The sequence below is a fragment of the Papaver somniferum genome, chromosome 9 (genome assembly GCF_003573695.1).
Source record: "Papaver somniferum cultivar HN1 chromosome 9, ASM357369v1, whole genome shotgun sequence".
Classification (NCBI taxonomy): Eukaryota; Viridiplantae; Streptophyta; class Magnoliopsida; order Ranunculales; family Papaveraceae; genus Papaver; species Papaver somniferum.
In genome coordinates this window covers 111507719-111527023 of record NC_039366.1, presented here as the reverse complement: position 1 = coordinate 111527023, position 19305 = coordinate 111507719, and the positions used below count along the sequence as shown (strand labels likewise).

The window sequence follows — 19305 nt, the reverse complement described above, 5'->3', positions numbered from 1 at the left end:
CCAGTTTTATCAAACATCCACATTACTTGCAAGTTATGCAATGGACACAATGAAACCTTAACCCTCATGTTTCTTAAATGTAATTTTGTTGCTCACTAATCACCTAATGTTAGGGTACCGACCCTAAACTCGTCATAAGTCCATGGGTAGAACTCAACTCGAAAACCGGTTGACTAGAAGAGGTAACCCATTGACTTATAAACTACCAATTAAACCCCATCTAACCAATGTGGGACTAGGATCCCAACATCCCACCACGCTTCCAGACCCAACGTCCTCGTTGGACCACTCTATCGACACTGACCCGAAGGTAGCCCTTTCTCTTATGGCGGCTTCATTCCCCTATCAGTATTCAATGCGGGTGACAACTACGCCCATACATAGGTGCCCCAACACTTTAATCTAGCCTATAGGTCACCCCTTCCGTGGAGCGGGCATGGGTCGTGGTGGTTGGCTCTGATACCAATTGTTAGGGTACCGACCCTAAACTCGTCATAAACCCATGGGTAGAACTCAACTCGAAAACCGGTTGACTAGAAGAGGAAACCCATTGACTTATAAACTACCAATCAAGCCCCATCTAACCAATGTGAGACTAGGATCTCAACACCTAAACTTTAACATGAACTATGCCAGAGGCAATACAACAGACTGTCACGACTGAATAAACAATTGGTACACGACCACAACAAAAGGCGGAAATGATATGTCTTGGGCTGAATATGCATCACAGTATCTTGGCACATCTGGGGAAGCAGATGTAACGAAGTCCTAAACCAGAAAGACCAAATAGTTGGACAACAGCTAAAACAGTAGTAAAAAACATAAATACAACTTTGATTTACATTTAACAAGACCTATAATCCAATGCAAAGCCTGTACTATGACCCTTTCCAGGACCAAAACTTCCATATCACAAAACTAAACAATTGTGAGTACCCGGGCTCCATTAGACTCATGATAAACATAACTTTGTCCATGCTGCAACACACTTGTGATGCCGCTATATCTTTAACTCTTACAGGTGATACAAGTACCTGCGGAAAGGTAAGAGGAGAATCCTCAAGCTGGACCTCAAGAGAAATGCTGGAACTAAAAAGAGCGGTGTCGCCGCTTTACTACTGTTGGAATATTTGCCAAAGCTAAAGAACAAAAATTAAAAAACAGTGACTACTTTGGAAAATCAGATCATACACTCACAAATTTTAATGCTCTGTCTTTCATTCTTGTTAACAGAGTTTGTAAGTCACGAGACTCATAGTCATGGCCATGGCACACATTTCTATTTGGTGATTAAAGATTAATGAATGTTTTGGCAATGGGAAAACATTAACAAATCTGGAGATTAGATTCTCACATTAATTGTAATAATTTTTTAATGCCACCACAAACGTTGTAATCATTTTTTAATACCACCACAAACCAAAATCATACTAGTAGTTGAGACCGTAGAAGCAGACAAGTGAAATGAGTGAGGAAGCCATGGAATCACAGTTACCATTTCTCAACATCTTTCTTTCTTTAATTGTTTTAATTTTATTTAGTTCTTTCATATATCTCTATAGGATTTTAGTCTTAAATCCTAAAACTCTTCGATCAAAGCTTTTAAAACAAGGTATCAATGGTCGTGCTCCATCTTCTTTTCTTTATGGAAACGTTCCTGATATGAAAATCACTGTTTTTCTTAAATGGTCGTGCTCCATCTTCTATTAAAATCATTTATATATGAAGATGAGCCAATTTCTGATTTTTTTCTTTCTTTTTTGCATGAACCAAGTTCTCTATTTTGTACAGTGCTCCGCATATATTTGATGTAGAGAACTATATGTAAGGACTGGATTTTACCAGCAATTGTACAGAATGTATTAATCAATATAAAAATGTGATAAATGGACATTTGAATGAAATGGAGCCTTAATTTTCAAATTAATTTTACATTTTTCCTAAGAATTTTGTATAACGAGTCATCAGAGAGTAGAATTTTTGATGGTTTGGTTTACATTTATATTTTGGGTATTTGGTGCAGGTCCTGTATTCACTTACTCAACTGGAACCTCACAAATGTTGTATATAACAAGTTAGAAGATAGGTTATCGGTGAATGCTTCCACACATTCAGTGCGCAGAGAGCAGTTCTATTTATATTAAAACAGTTTCAATATTCTGTTACAGATGTTGGTAAAAGATACAGAGACTGATCATGCCAATATTGTAGGCTTTAGACTCTGACACAGTACTTGGTCAAGAGACTTGGTGTAGAGACTTTTTAGCAGAGTCTTCAGGAGTTTGCTTAACACCTCCCCTCAAGTTGTACTGCAGCTGGCGAAGTTGCAACTTGCTATGTAATATATGAAATCTAGGTGATGGAACCCCCTCAGTAAAGATGTCGGCGATCTGATCTCTTGAACTGATGAACCTGACATGAAGTAGACTAGCAGCCACACGTTCACGGACAAAATGATAGTCTATTTCAATGTGCTTTGTGCGAGCATGGAATATGGGATTCGAAGTTAGGTACGTGGCTCCTAAATTATCACACCAGAGTATTGGTGGTGAGATGTGGACACCAAGCTCTTGCAGCAAGGATTGGATCCATATTATCTCCGAAGTGGCTATTGCAATGCCACGGTATTCTGCTTCTGTACTGGACTTTGATACCGTTTTCTGCTTGCGTGCACTCCATGAGATCAAGTTTCCTCCAAAATATATACAGTAGCCACTCGTTGAGCGTCTGTCATCCAAACTTCCAGCCCAGTCTGCATCGGAGTAGGCTTGCAAAGAGAAGTCTGAGGAAGAACGAATATGCAGACCATAGTCTACTGTATTCTTAAGATAACGAATAATTCTTTTGACTAGTTCCCAATGCTCTTCATATGGGTCATGCATGTATTGACGGACCTTGTTAACTTCCACAAAGATATCAGGTCGCGTTAAGTGCAGATATTGCAGTGCACCCACTACACTGCGATACAATGTCGAATCATGAAACCTTTTGGTACCTTGCTTCTGAATTTTCACATTTACTGTCAGAGGTGTGTTTACTGGCTTTACCCCATCTAGCTTTGTCTTGCGCAGAAGGTCTGTAACATACTTACGCTGTGTGAGAATTAGTTCTGTCCCCTTTCTAAGCACTTCGATCCCCAAAAAGAAAGAAAGATCTCCTAAATCTTTTAGTGCAAACACAGCACTAAGATCTTCAATCTGGATCTCAACTGGATGTGAACCGGTCACTATTATGTCATCTACGTACACTAAAACGTACAATGTGGATCCCTGTGTTTGACGAATGAAGAGAGAACTGTCAGCTATTGAACCCTTGAACCCCAACTGGACTAGGTAGGTGCTCAGTTTTGAAAACCATGCTCTAGGCGCCTGTTTAAGGCCATAGAGTGATTTGTGAAGTTTGCAGACATGGGTTGGATGCAGCTCATCTACATACCCCTGAGGCTGCTGCATATATACATCCTCTTCCAAGTCTCCATGAAGAAAGGCGTTCTCTACATCCAACTGTTTTATATCCCAGTTGCGCATTACATCAATTGACAGCACAAGGAGAATAGTGCATGGCTTAACCAATGGTGAAAAGGTTTCACCATAGTCAATTCCCAGCTGTTGGTTATATCCCTTGGCAACTAGACGTGCCTTTCTCTTGTTGATTGAACCATCTGGATTCTGTTTAACTCGATACACCCATTTGGATCCCACCACATTCATTCCTTTTTCATGTTTCACCAGAGAGTATGTGTCATTCCTAATTAATGCATTGATCTGGACATCCATTGCATCCCGCCATTCTGGAATTTTCCTTGCTGCCGAGAAACATGTTGGCTCCATGAAATCTTCATCATGTAGAAGATGTTTGGATGCAGTCAAGCACATTTTTTGAATAGGCTTGTGTATACCAGCTTTTGCCCTTGTGACCATGGGATGTGATAAAGTTGTACTTTGGACTTCGTCATGTATAGGTGCTGATGAAGCTGGCAGAGCATAAGCAGTTGCAGACGCTGAAGTAGCTGGACTTGCTGCAGGGGAGATGGTTACCTCATAGTAAGCCAAACTTTCTGAGGCCGATTCTGAATGATTCACGTTAGCTGATGTATGTGTGGCAGGAGACTGTGAAGCATTACCCTGTATTACAGTAGCATTTCCATTTCCAAATGGTTTCTTAGAGAAAATACTTGTGTTGGATTGTACAATACCTGGATTTGGCACTGGGGATTGTTGCTTGAGAGTCAAGAATGGGAATGTAGTTTCCTCAAAGCGCACATGCCTAGAGATATAGATTCTATTTGTTTCTCTGTTTAAACACATGTACCCCTTATGTGCGTTGTTGTAGCCTATAAAGCCACATTGAATTGACCTAGGTTCAAGTTTATCTTTGTTATATTGCCTTAAGAAAGGATAAGCTAGACAACCAAAAACTTTCAAGAAGGAATAGTCTGGAAGTTTGTGGAACATCAGTTCAAGTGGTGTTTTTGTGTTTGACACAGAAGCTGGTAGCCGGTTTATAAGATAACATGCAGTAACAAAAGCATCTGCCCAAAAAGACCTAGGCATATGAGCATGAAAAAGTAAGGCCAAACCAGACTCTGTCACATGTCTGATTCGTCGCTCTGCCAAACCATTTTGAGGTGATGTGTGAGGACATGAAAAACGATGCTGAATGCCAAACTCATTTAAATAGGAAGTAAATTTTTTATATTCTAGTGCATTATCAGATTGGAAAATTTTGATCTTATGACCAGTGAGATTCTCAACTTGTTTGCGAAAAAGAATGAATGTGTGTAATGCATCATACCGTAGAACAAGGGGAAAGATCCATGTATAGTGGGAATAAACATCCATAAACAAAATGTAATATCGAAAACCTATTATTGATAAGGAGGGTGAGACCCATATATCTGAAACAACTAAGCTCAATGGCTTATTATAAACTGTTTTACTTAGATAAAAAGATAACTTCTTGCTTTTACTCACATGGCAAGAATGACAGAAGTCAAAGTTTTTATTTGTTACTGGAAGTGAAAACTGATGACAAATTTTGGACACAGTGCTAAGCATTGGATGTCCTAGTCGCTGGTGCCAAATAGGAAGTGTAGAGGACACCAGAGCTTCAGGTTTTATTGAGTGCTGAATCAAATCTAACCCTTCAAACATATAAAGTCCATTCTTATTAAACCCTCTCAGCAGCATTGTCTCCGTGCGCTTGTCCTTTACAACAAAGAAACCAGCATGAAACTCAAAATAAACATTATTGTCTTTACAGAATTGTGAGACAGACAACAAGTTTGTCTTGATTTTAGGAACATGATATATATGATTCATTGCAAAAGTGCGGGAATTAAACGTAAAAGATGCATTACCAACATTGGAGATCTCCAGTGCATTACCATTGCCCACATGAACCTGCTCAGTGCCATTGTATTCATGAGGAATGGACATATTTTTCATATCAGATGTGAGATGGTGAGTTCCACCCGTGTCTGTCACCCACTGATTGCCAAACTGGTCACCAGGTAAAGCAATATAGGCCTGTGCTGAACGCTGGTTGTTGCTTGTGGTTTTGTCGTAGCGAAACCAACATCTATCTCCAAGATGACCCTTCTTTTTACAAATCTGGCACTTGTCAATGAACTGAGGAGGTCTCTGATTCTGCTGCTGACGAGCATTCATGTTATTGTTGGAATATGGATATTTTTGTTGGACTTGATTCTTCCGTTGATCACCTCTGCTTGTCGAGGAAAAGTTTGGGACAACTACATTGGCTACTGGAGACTGCAGCAACAACAACTGAGACTCTTGGCGCATGTCATAGGTGATCAGATGAGAGTAAAAGGTATCGATAGGCATATCCTCAACAGTGCTTAACGCAGTGACAATAGGGTCATAGCTTTGGTTAAGGCCATTACTAATGGCTTGTTTCTTTTCATTTGTTGTTACAGCACAGCCAGATTCTGCCAACTGAGCAAACAAATATTTAGCATCATTCAAATAGGTTTTGAGAGTTTTGTTACCTTTTGACATGCTGTGCAGCTGCTTTTTCAGATTCATCTGATGATGAAAGGTTTTTGGTGCATATTCGGATTCTAGTTTATCCCAGACCTCCTTTGCAGTTGTTAGGTGAGCTACATTGCTCAAGACTTCAGGTGTTAGAGTTGAATTGAGCCATCCAACTATGAGAGAATCCTGATGCTCATATGCTGTAAACGCAGGATTTATATCGTCACTTTCAGGTAACGTCCTTGCAGGAACTTGTTTTGTTCCATCTACAAAGCCACTAAGATCATAGCCTTTTAAGATTGGTTTGAACTGTGCCTTCCAGAGGATATGATTTGTTTCTGTGTGTTTTAACGTGACTAGGTGATGAATCTGCACCTGTCTTAAGGTATTTGTTGTCTCTGCCATGAAGTTGTTTTGGGTTTTTTTTTTTGGTGGTGGGTTTTTTTTTTTTTGAGCGGAAGATGGCTTGGATCAGGCCGATACCAAGATAGAAGATAGGTTATCGGTGAATGCTTCCACACATTCAGTGTGCAGAGAGCAGTTCTATTTATATTAAAACAGTTTCAATATTCTGTTACAGATTTTGGTAAAAGATACAGAGACTGATCATGCCAATATTGTAGGCTTTAGACTCTGACACAGTACTTGGTCAAGAGACTTGGTGTAGAGACTTTTTAGCAGAGTCTTCAGGAGTTTTCTTAACATAACACAACCGGAGTTGGTAAAGGAAATCAACCTTTGGACTTCAATGAGTTTGGGGAAGCCTTCGCATGTATCGAGGGATCGCCGGCCGCTGTTCGGTGAAGGAGTTATTGGAGCTAACGGATCACTTTGGGCTAGGGCTGTCAATGGGTACCCATTACCCGGACCCGGAACCGGACCCGCTATATTTGGGTCCGGTTCCGGGTCCTAAAGTTGGACCCATTAGCTACTTAGGACCCGGCGGGTAATTACCCGATTGGACCCGAATTTAAACGGGTCCAAACGGGTAATACCCGTTGGGTACCCGCGGGTATCGGGTACCCATTTATTCATTCTTTTATTCATGTTTTTACCAAAATTACAAGTATTTTTGCTAGTTTTAGCTTTGATATTTTACTCATTTAAATTTTTTCTCTTACATTTAACCTTTATTTAGTACATTAATAAGAAATAATAATAAACTTTTATAAAAATTACTTAAATTCAAGCCAAAAAGAGAAATATATTAAGTTTTTGAGGTTTTTTAAATAGTTTTATTAAGACCCAATGGGTACCCGGAACCGACGGGTACCCGGGTATTTAAACGGGTCCGGTTCTGGGTCCACAAATTTAGGAACCGGATCCGGAACTGTTAGGAACCGGACCAGACCACTATAAGTAGGGTCCGGGTCCGGGTCTAGTGATACCCGGGAGGACCCGGACCCGTTGACACCCCTACTTTGGGCTCGGCAAAGAAAGATCATAGCTCATGAGTTCGTACATGGAGAAAGTAAAGGTAAAGGCCCAGTAATGATACATTTTGCCTCTTGGTTGAAGTTTATTTAGTCGTTCCTACCTGTGTTTGAGAAACGGCCATTAACGTTGGTATTGGATCTCAAAAACAGCAAAACAAGCTCAAATAATGGCTAAAACTCGTTAAGATAGTCATAAAATGTTATAGTGATCATCTAGTGCAACAAAATACTTGAAGACTAGCAAAACGATTCCTAGAAGCAATTGCTTGAAACCAACAAATTAAGGTTGCATTTTTTGGTGTTCAGTTCATCTAGTTTCACATGAATAGAATTTATATAATTTGTAAGCTTTAGAGGAACATTTGTAGGTGTTTTACACCTCTGTAGAAAAGGTCATTTTAATCCAGCAGAAGTATCCTTGTCTTGCATGATCTCACTTGTTGTGAGCTGAGCTTATGGCCAGATTTCATCTGGCACCTCAAGTGTTCCTTGCATAAATGACTGAGTGAATAATTTGTGAAACACATAGCAAAGTCCTTGTGTAATGAAGTGTACTTTATGCGGATTTTGTATTAGGGCATGATGGATCTCATGTTGGATTCTGCAAGCGCAGTGATGCAAAAATGGGAGAGTGAAGTTGAAAATGGAAGGGGAACTGCAGACATAAGAGTGGATCTGGATTTGAGAAGTTTCTCCGCAGATGTAATCTCGAAAGCGTGTTTTGGTAGTTCTTATGACAAAGGCAAAGAAATTTTCGCAAAGATCAGGGCTCTTCAAGAAATCATGGCTAAGCAAGGTTTATTCATTGGTATCCCTGGATCGAGGTACATTGTTTTTTTCGTGCTCTCACCGCTCCACGGACGACATTATCTTTACTTATGTTTGACCTGTGGTTTTTATTTCTCATGTTTATGTATTTTCTTTTCCTTTTTGTTTTTGTTATTTTCTAACTTCATTTTGTACGTTTGAATTTTCAGTTACCTTCCTACCAAGAACAACAAAAAGATTTGGAGGTTAGAGAAAGAAATATCTAGACTGATTTTAAAGGTAGTTAAGGAAAGAAGAGAGGCTAAAACAGAGAAGGACTTATTACAAATGATACTCGAGGGTGCTAACAATGAGAGTTTAAGGTTACAATCGACTGATCAATTTGTTGTCGACAACTGCAAGAATATCTATTTCGCTGGGTTCGAGACTACTGTAACTTCAACGTCATGGATCTTGATGTTATTAGCTACACATCCAGAATGGCAAACTCGTGTTCGCATTGAGGTATCTGAAATATGCGAAGGTTCCTACCCAGATTTCAACATGCTTCATAAGATGAAATTGGTAAGTCAATATCGCATTGTAATAATGATGTTCTTCTTGCTTACAATTAACAATGGTTTCTAACCTATTCAATTTCTATGGCAGTTAACAATGGTGATTCAAGAGACATTGCGTTTGTACCCTCCTGCTATGTTTGTGAGTAGAGAGGCATTCAAAGACGTTACAATTGGGAATATTCATGTCCCAAAAGGCGTAGGTGTTTGGCTTCCGTTGGCGACATTGCACCGAGACACCAAGCTTTGGGGTCCTGATGCTGGCAATTTTAATCCCGATAGGTGGTCGCATGGAACTGCTGGCGCATGCACAGTTCCACAAGTGTACATGCCATTTGGTGTCGGACCTCGGATTTGCTTAGGGCAGAATTTTGCGATGATTGAGTTAAAGATTATTCTCTCTCTTATCCTATCCAAGTTTTCTTTCACTCTTTCTCCCAAATATCGACATTCTCCAACATGTAAACTGACTTTGGAACCAGAATATGGGACAAGTCTTATTGTAAGCAAAATTTGACCTGTTAGTGTTTGGAAACTCTGACTTAAAGATCATACAAGTTAGTTACAATCTTTATTTGTTAACTTTTGGGGAAAATCGGGAAAACGCCCCAGTTTGGGCTGCAATCTTGGAAAACTGCCCCAACGTTTAAAAAATTTGAAAACTGACTCATTGTTAGAAATCTGAGTTAACTCCACTTGTGGGACTTAGCACGTGCCAAGAAAAAGACAAAAAGTACCCTAAACCGCTAAGATCCTGCCACGTACGCGAAGAGTCCGACGGACAGAGATGAGGGTGTACAACATGGAAGTCGCACGTGATGTCCTGGTAAGTCCATCTACGTGTCGATGTCTTTGTGGTGCGACGTGTCACCGTCCACATGTCACCTAGTGTCGACTTTTTATGGTGAGATTGTCACCGTCACACGTGACATGTCATACGAGTGTGAGTTCTGCCCTACAAGATGAAATCGAGAAGATATTTTCTTTATTGTTCTTTGTTTCATTCAGATCTAAACAGAGACGGGAGAGGAGAAAGAATGAGAAGAAGATTAAGTAAGGTGACTGGTACTACGATTTCATCTCGATTAAATTCGAAACTTCTTAACTATTGATCAAGATTCTTCTCTTAATGTTGCAGCGATTGAAAGCTCTCGACGAACATACTTACCAGACGATGAAAGTTGAAGTTTAAAACAGTTGCAGTTTAATTGGTCGATAAACAAGTAAGTTATTGAAACCCAATCGCTGTTTATGCTTAAATCACATGATATTTTGTGCTAATTTGTAAACGAAATGAAATTATAATTTTATTTTGGAGAATTTGGATAACCATTTGTTGTTTTGTTTTTTTTGCAGAATCTATACCAGAATTTCCAAAACAATGGATACAGGGGGGGAAAACTTACAACCCTTCTATGGAAGGCTGCAAAAGCATATAAGTATAGTCACTGGAAGGTACATATGGATGAAATGCTAGAACTTAATAGTGATGCACATGAGTATTTGATGGGTTTGGATCCAAAACACTGGGCAAGGTCATGGTTCCCACACGATGTTGCTTGTGAGCATATAAATATCAATTTCTCAGAAATCTTTAACAACATGTGTAAGAAACTTAGAAACAATCCTATCATCAAGTTGGTCACCATGTACACACAGTTGGTTAATGGATTGTATTACAAGAGAAGAAAACTAGATCAAGCATGGAAATCTGGTGATCTGGTACCTGCTGCGAAAGATCTCATTGAGGTGATGGAGTGCCTTAGAGGAAACTTTGATGTTGACCCTGCAGAAGAGATGAAGACATATGAGGTGACTAATCAAATCACAAAGAAGGTCTTTACTGTTCAAATTGAAGAAAAAACCTGCACTTGCAGACAATGGCAACTAAGACAGTTTCCATGTGTGCATGCTACCTGTATTTTGCATAGATTGAATCCTAATTGGGCAATGTGAGTAATCTTCCTCAATAGTAATACAATTTATAGAATGTAATGTTTCACAATGAATGTGTGGAGTGTGTTATAGGTTGCAGTAATGAATGAATGGGTAATTTATGTTTGCAGGTACTGCAGTAAGTACTATACCGTGGACATGTATAGGACCACCCAACGTAGTCAATATCGGCCGTATCAGCCGATATATCGGGAATAATTCAGATATCGGCCTTGGAGCGGTAGGATAAGCATTATATCGGCGATACGATATTTTGGTGATAATATCGTCCAATGTAGTCAATATCGGCCGTATCGGCCGATATATCGGGGATATTTCAAGATATTCTTGGTGAATAAAGTAGACCAGTTGGTATTATAAGTGCATGTAGCTCTCGAAGTAAGTCTACTTACCCAACCGACTCTGAGTATGATGGATATGATACTGATTAATTGATGTTAGAAACTGATTATGGACTACTTGATGGAGCTAATGGAGTTCCTGAAGATGATGATATCTAGAGTGGCTCGTATGATTTTGAATAAGATTGTAATATCCTTGTTTAATTACCATTTAAGGTAGTAAACTTTAAAGTTGTTGAAATTACTCTTTTGTTTCTAGTTTGAACTTTGTACTTGTTTAATTACCATTTTACGTAGTAAACTTTAAAGTTGTTACTCTCCTATTTCTAGTTTGATCTTGTTTATTTATTATTTTAGGTAGTAAACTTTAAAGTTATTGAAGTTACTCTTGTGTTTTTGATAAAATTGATGGTATCTATAAAATTATAGTCTATAAATTTGGAACCTATATTATACCGATATTTGAACGATAATATTCCCAATATAAAGTCGTACCAGTGTATCGGTCCTGACCGAGATAAACCGATGTCCGATATTAACTACATTGGGACCACCTACTCTTGGTCAATAACTCCACTAGGAGACATTGATGAGTAGGAAAATAAGGTGATCTTTATTGCTTGTTTTGAGAATCTTTTTTTAAATAACATTATCTTGTTTGTACTTTTTCTTTATAATTTTTTTTTTGTTTTGTTTTATCATGTAAGATGACGTTATTAAGTAGCCCACCATTTCTACAAGCAGAACAATCGAGACTTCACTCGATATTCAAGTTGGATAAAGATGGCCGCTTGAAGGATAGGCATGTAATTCCCCACCCTTAATCACGTGACACTGTACTATGAGGTGGCATCACCAAAGCTAAACCTTGTAACTATATATATCCTCACAGAGGAGTTTGTAACTTGGGACCGACAAGAAATGAAAGTGATAATAAAATGGAACACAGTTCCACTTTCTCCACCATTTCTTTAGCCTTCTTTCATTAGTGTTACACCAATAAACTAGTATACGAACCATTAATATCATTTTATTCATCTCTTAATTATTGAGCATGAAAACACAACACGTTATCAGCACGAATTGCTCAATAGATATGATGGTTTTGTTTGATCGATTAACGGAGATGCAACGTCAATATTCATATCAGCGAGGATTATTATCTTTCCTTCCCTAACTTTCTTTGCCTTGATTTTATTAATATGGTTTTAGGATGATACTTACCTTATTGTTTTTATTGTGATCGGGGTATCATAATAAGTTAAGATTTCAATCTCTATTAAATCTTATATTAACTAAGGCGCATGTATATCGGCAGAATATATATGTTAATTAGTAACTGTTGGTAAGTATGGGATGGTGAGTATTGCAACTCTATGAACTTTGTTAATTTTCTTTATCATATTATTATGGTACTAACGGTTTTTAATATCAGTAAAGCGAGAAATTATCGCATCCTTGAAGGATAGCGTAAATTTGATTTTCTCAGCTTTGATAATTTCCAGAAATTTTGAAATAGTTATACCAGTAGATGGAACATCGTGTGGGATAATATGGGTGCAAAATGTGTGCTCCGCTAGCATGTTGATCCCAGAAGTGACCCGTTACAAAACTGTTATCCGTTCCTATCGGCGGTCCCTGAATTGACCAACTAGGAAACTTTTCCATAAACAGTTTATCCATCTGCGCACTTGTAAACTAATATTTCGTTGACCCTGAAGGTGACGAAGTTGGAGATTTGTTGATATTGTATTAGTGCCATATGTGTTTTGATGTTTATCTTTTGTTTTAAGTTTTGTTTATTTTCTTTGCTTATTTTTGTAAGTAATGGATTCCAGAAGCAATCCATGAGACGTTGTCGACTCCAGAAGCAGTCCAACATATATTTTGTGCCTTCCTGTAATAATTCAAAATTTATGGGTTCCAGCAGTAATCCATAAAATAGACTCCAGAAGTGATCTATCGAAATTTTTGGATTTCAGGAATAGCCCATAAAATTTTGGGTTCCCGAAGTAGCCTATGGTTACCAAATGTTTTTGTTGATGACTCTACTATTTTTCTCCCGTCTATCTTTACCAAAGGATATGGATTCCAGAAGTAATCTATCCAGTAAAGATATGGATGATGGAGATATTTGTCTCAAAGACAGTGGAACAACAAACACAAATTTTCGAACCACTTCTATAACCTTGTAGAGGTTTTTCGAAATGTAGACTATCATTTCAGGTTCGAATAATATGATAGATGACTCCGGAAAGAGCGTATCATTTTGGTGGTATAAAGGTCATCATTATTGACGCCTTATATTATCCGGATTCCTGAAGAATCTGTTAAGTTTTTGAGAATATTTGGTATTACCACCTTGAAACGATAAATGAGCATTTTTATGGAGTATTTTGTTACTTCATTTGTTTTTGTGCCAGAAGCACGTTTAGAGAAGCTTGAGGCTATCTCTTTTATGGGGTGTGCCATATGAAAATTCTATAAGTAGAATCTCACACTGTCATTATCCAGAAGTTTGACCTTGATTTTTCATGCTCAGGCATGGTCGGTATGGACACCAAATTTGTATCAAGATGAGTAGACAATACAAATTGCTCCTAGACATCCTTTACAGAATCGGAAGCTTCTGCTAGTATATAAGGATGTAAATTGTGTTGTTTGTTCCCTGAGACATTTATCTATTTAAATGGCATTAACATAAGCATTACGGTAACTCGTTGAATCACCAACATTCCTGCATAGGGTTTGGTGATATTTGTAGGACTTATTCACCCTACACTATGGACAAGTTTTCAATACTTTGTGGTATTGATAGACACATCCGTTGGATGGTGTCTTCTATATTAGCACGTAATTCCATATTTGCCGAACTGTTTGTGCAAATATTCTGGTTGTGTATCCATTTTTGGACTTTCCAATTAAGTCCATTTATTTTAATGGTAAATTGACAGGCTTTTGATGCTTCGCCTTCAGTTGGTATTATGCCGAGAACTATATAGCACATGTGCGTACTCAACATGGTATTGTTGAGTTCTTTGTTTAAGCATCTTTAGTTTATTGCTCAACCAACTATTTACCATCAATGTTGGCTTGGTAAGCAACCTTACATTTCAAATTTACGTGTTTGGTCCATGGCGTCACCGAACTATATATGTTGGTTTCAGTTCATAAGACATTTAAAACCCTACATTGGTAATGTCTTATTGAAGATGAGATTGTATTCCCACCGTTAGGGGGAGGAAGTAAGCCGTCAAAAAGGAACGGCGTGAAATGTCTCATCTCTTGTCGAGTCTGCAGCTGTTTTTGAGTACTTTTTGTGTAGTTAAATTAACACCCAAAAACTATCATGAGCAGAATTGCCTTTGAAAATCAGGCAATTATGGGACCAGAAGTTTCCAGAAATGAGATAGTAATATTTCCGCCATGATCAGGAAAACTAAGATGCCACCAGAAGTTGGCATGACAACCTTCCACCAGAAGTTGGCATGAGTAAGGTTGATAATCTTTAAGATTCTCCCATTTTAATCAGGGGGGAGAAAAGTCACCACAAGAGGATGGTGTGAACTATGTTGATAACCTTAAAAGTTTTTTCCTACCTTAATCAGGGGGAGAAAAATCTCCACCAGAAAATGGCACGCACTATGTCGACAAACTTAAGGTCTCTCTCTTGAAGTCGGGGAGATTACAGTCAAATGAAATTTTTCAATATCGACAATTGAGTAGGTTATCTGATTAAGTTTTTATCCTGATTAAATAAATTATGGATGCCACTAGAATTGGCGTGAAACATCTCATTTGTTTTCTCACACCAAGATATTGGATGTAATTGAGGTGTTGGAGATTACTCATGATTAAAACAAATAACTGCAGTAGCTCTGGGAAAATATTGTTTGTCACTTGCTTGAAGATGCAGACACAAGAAGTTGTCACAGCAGGTTAAATCATGCATCTCGCAATGACCAAGTCGTGTGCTAAAATACACTTGAGGCCTGAATAACTGCCTCATATATACCTCTTAAAAGAGAGTCCAATCACTTTCCTAATATGTAGTGCTCTTGAAGAGAGACTACATATAGTGCTTGTGGAGACTATCAGAATATGATCCACATTCTCTAAGTTTGAAACTCCTTATTGAAGATGAGGAGATGATGATGCCCCTGAAGTGGCACTGGTACCAGTTTGTGAAATTCTCTTGAATGTGCATGCACCAGAGAATGTGCAAAATTGTATATATATGATTGTCGATTACTGTCTACAGTAGTGGTTGTCTACCTCTCTGCAGAGGAACATCGACATTGTGATTGGTAGGCATATAATTTGATCCCCTCAACTAAGGCTGAAGATGGAATCTTTCTAAAAAGCGCAAAAGTTCGGATCCGACTCACACCGTAAAATTGTGAGGCCTGAAATTATAGGTTGGTGTTTGAGATGAAGCGCAAAGAGAGTAAAATAATCGCATAAAGTGCGACTTGAGGGTTTTTCCTACTGAACCCCCAAGATTGGTTTTGTGAAACGAAAAGTATTCTCCTAATATAGATGCATTTTAGCATGGTAGTCCCTGAAAGACTCATATTGCATCTTGTTATGAGTAGTGGTTGTAATAAATCCCTGAAGGATTCGAGTCTCTAACTCAGGCAGCCACCTGACTTTGTGAACTATGTCAGGCTTGAAATAAATCATTATCACCACATAGGAGAAATTCGTGAGGAATCCTTGTATGTGTTTTATGTTCTTGGTATAAGGTTAAAATCCGAATGGATTGATGGTATAATTTTTGGCTTCATAAAGAGCCCTTAATAGCGCTAAAATCCACGCTTGAACTAAAATATGAGATCTCACTGAAAAGTGAAACAGTTTCTCGAGCTGAAGTTCGAGATTATGCTAACATAGCCTGTCTGTATAGACTAGAGTATCCAATTTTGGTACTCATGATACTTGTTGTGCTACTAAATTAGCACTATTACTATGTGATTCCCAAAAGAGGGAAATGATCGATCTATCTGATACGTACGTTGAATTTATGGTCCAGAAGTACCATACACGAATATAATGCATGCCTTATCTTGTTGTTGTTCTAACTTTTGTTTTGCAGGTTACACTTTTAAAAGAGAAAATTGATTCTACAGTATATATATGAGTTTACAAAAGGCCTTTCACTGTTATGCCTGAAGTCAAAGAGGAAAACTGAATTTGGTGCGCAATCGACAGAGGATTTTAATACGAGGTGTACAATGGCGATTGTGCACCCTGCGAACGACTTGAAGTAAATCCTCCATGAACTGCAAATGGTAAAGCAGTTTTCTGAAGGCTATATAATATTTGCACCACCAACCACTTTAAGAAATCATGCTTCAGGGGGAGTAAACTCGTAGAATCATTGGCTGAACTTAAACGCGTTGTAATCTTTTTCCTTCGCCAAGGTTTTGTCCCGTTGGGTTTTCCTTCAAGGTTTTAACGAGGCAGCATATGCGTGTTTAGCACCATTATCAGGCCACGTCCTTTGTACTCTTTTCCTTTGGTCTGGTTTTGTCCCACGTGGTTTTCCAGACAAGGTTTTTAATGAGGCAACATTAGCATCGACATCGACATTATTATGAGTTTTAGGCGCTCAGGTGTTGTCCCAAGTGGTTTTCCTGACGCAAGCGTTCAGGTTTTGTCCCAAGTGGTTTTCCTAACGCAATTTTGATGAAGGAAGTATTTCTCGGCGCTAAGGTTTTATCCCAAGTGGTTTTCCTAGCATAAATCTTGTCAAAGAAAATATTTTGTGGCGGCGACCACCCTCTTTCTAAGATCGGGTTTTGTCCTAAATGGTTTCCTGACACAACTTTGACAGAGCAAGCAATTCTTAGCAGTGACCACCCTCACTTTAAGCTCGGGTTTTTCCTAAATGGTTTTCCTGACGCAGTTTCAACAATAGGAGAAAATTCGTGACGACCATCACCGCTTTAAAGCTCCAAGAGTTGTACTCCTTTTCCTTTGACCAGTTTTTGTCCCAGTTGGATTTTTCTGGCGAGGTTTTGACGAGGCAACAAATTTTTTCTAGCATTTTGTTCAATTGGATCTTACCGGCAAAGCTTTAACAAGACAATGTTCTTTAAATGGTGGTCCAAGGGGGAGTATTATGTAAGATGACGTTATTAAGTAGCCCACCATTTCTACAAGCAGAACAATCGAGACTTCACTCGATATTCAAGTTGGATAAAGATGGCCGCTTGAAGGATAGGCATGTAATTACCCACCCTTAATCACGTGACACGTGTACTATGAGGTGGCATCACCAAAGCTAAACCTTGTTACTATATATATCCTCACAGAGGAGTTTGTAACTTGGGACCGACAAGAAATGAAAGTGATAATAAAATGGAACACAGTTCCACTTTCTCCACCATTTCTTTAGCCTTCTTTCATTAGTGTTACACCAATAAACTAGTATACGAACCATTAATATCATTTTATTCATCTCTTAATTATTGAGCACGAAAACACAACATGTTTCTAGATCTAGGTATATAAAGAATACTGAACATAATCCCTTTCTTCATCTTATGTAGTCTAAGGTGAATCTGGTTGCTCCAATCAGATTAAGAGATCCTGGTATACCTTGTGTAAGAAGAAAGAAATCTTGGATGGAGAAGAATAAACAAACCAAACCAAGGCATTGTAGTACATGTGGTGGTGATGAACACAACAATAGGACATGTAAGGGTGAGCCTGTTGGATCTAATCCAAAGAAGAAAATAGTGAGAATAGAGATTCTTGTTGATGGAGATACTATTGTTGTAGGCACTATAGATACAAAGAAGATCAGGAATACATCTGCATCAGCAACTGCATCAGCAAGCAAAAGTGTTGCTGCTGATAGATCTACATCAACCTCTGCTGCTGTTGCTGGATCCACATCTGTTGCTGGATCGAAAAGGAAGGCAAATGGAACTGTCGCACCTTCAACCTCTGCCGCTAAATCTACGTCTGTTGCTGGATCGAAAAGGAAGGCAAATGGAACTGCTACACCTTCAACCTCTGCCGTTAAAGCTACATCTGCTGCTGGATCAAAAAGGAAGGCAAAAGGTACTGCACCATCAACCTCTGCTGCTAAAGATACATCTGCTGTTTCACCATCTACCTCTACAACACCATTAACATCTGTTCTAAGAACGTAAATGCTGCACCAACCACCTCTGCGGCAGGTGGTGCTGGTTTATTTAGTCAAACTTACCATGGCACAGTTAACATCCAGAACCAGACAAATAATATTTGTGAACCATCATAAAAAAGGCAAAGAAAGCCTAACTCAAAGTATGTCTAGTCTAGTTTCTCTTTGTTCTAGTGGTCAGGTGGTGTTATGTTATGGTTTATTAAGACTTTTATGGTTATGTTATGCTTCCTAAAAACTTTTAAGACGGGTTATGTTATGCTTCTTAAAAACTTTTAAGACTGATTATGGTTGTAATATATTATGTTATTATCATATGGTGTTTGTTGTTATAATTTGAATTATTAGTGCAATTCATATGTTTTGCTTACATCATGAAAGCATTTTCCTTTCAAATTGTTCACATAGTGCAATCTCCTTATGCCCAAATTGTTTGTGTTGGAACATTACATCTTTTATATGACACGTGGCAGAACCTGGTAGTGTTAGTAATCAACGGTTGGATGCATTTACTCCGGCTACGTGTCGCAATCTGAGACAAAGGACACATAAGTCACAATGAGAAAATATTATATTGTTTTGGTAATTTTTCTGGACATCACGTGCGACTCACGTGTTTCCTTCCTCATCTCAGTTCGTCGAAGTCTTCGCATATGTGGCAGAATCTTAACGGTTTGGGGTATTTTTGTCTTTTTATGGCACGTGCGAAGTCGCACAAGTGGAGTTAACTGAGATTTCTAACAGTGGGGCAGTTTTCCAAAAAATTTTAACGTTGGGGAAGGTTTCCAAGATTGCCGCCCAAATTAGGGCATTTCCCCAATTTTCCATAATTTTTGCCATTCCACACTCATTACGAACAAGTAATTAAGTGCATATTTGTAAATAATCTATCCGGGTTTTCTGTTGTCTAATTGGTTTGGGGTCAGTGCTGTGACAAGGTCAACCTTGTGACAGCCATTTAAGGGCTCATTTTCTCTTAGATTGCTGCTCTGTCATCTACTTAATGTGTCTTAAGATCGAATTAATCCTTGTGAAGGCCTAAAAAACAATATTATAGGGTTTCTTCCTGTAACACAATAGTCTAATCCATTT

General features: G+C 38.5%; 1 pseudogene; it reads left to right on the top strand.

Annotated features, from left to right (window-relative positions):
• The first annotated feature begins 1986 nt into the window (after window positions 1–1986).
• Window positions 1987–9277, top strand: LOC113312410 (annotated as a pseudogene).
• Window positions 9278–19305: the final 10028 nt, after the last annotated feature.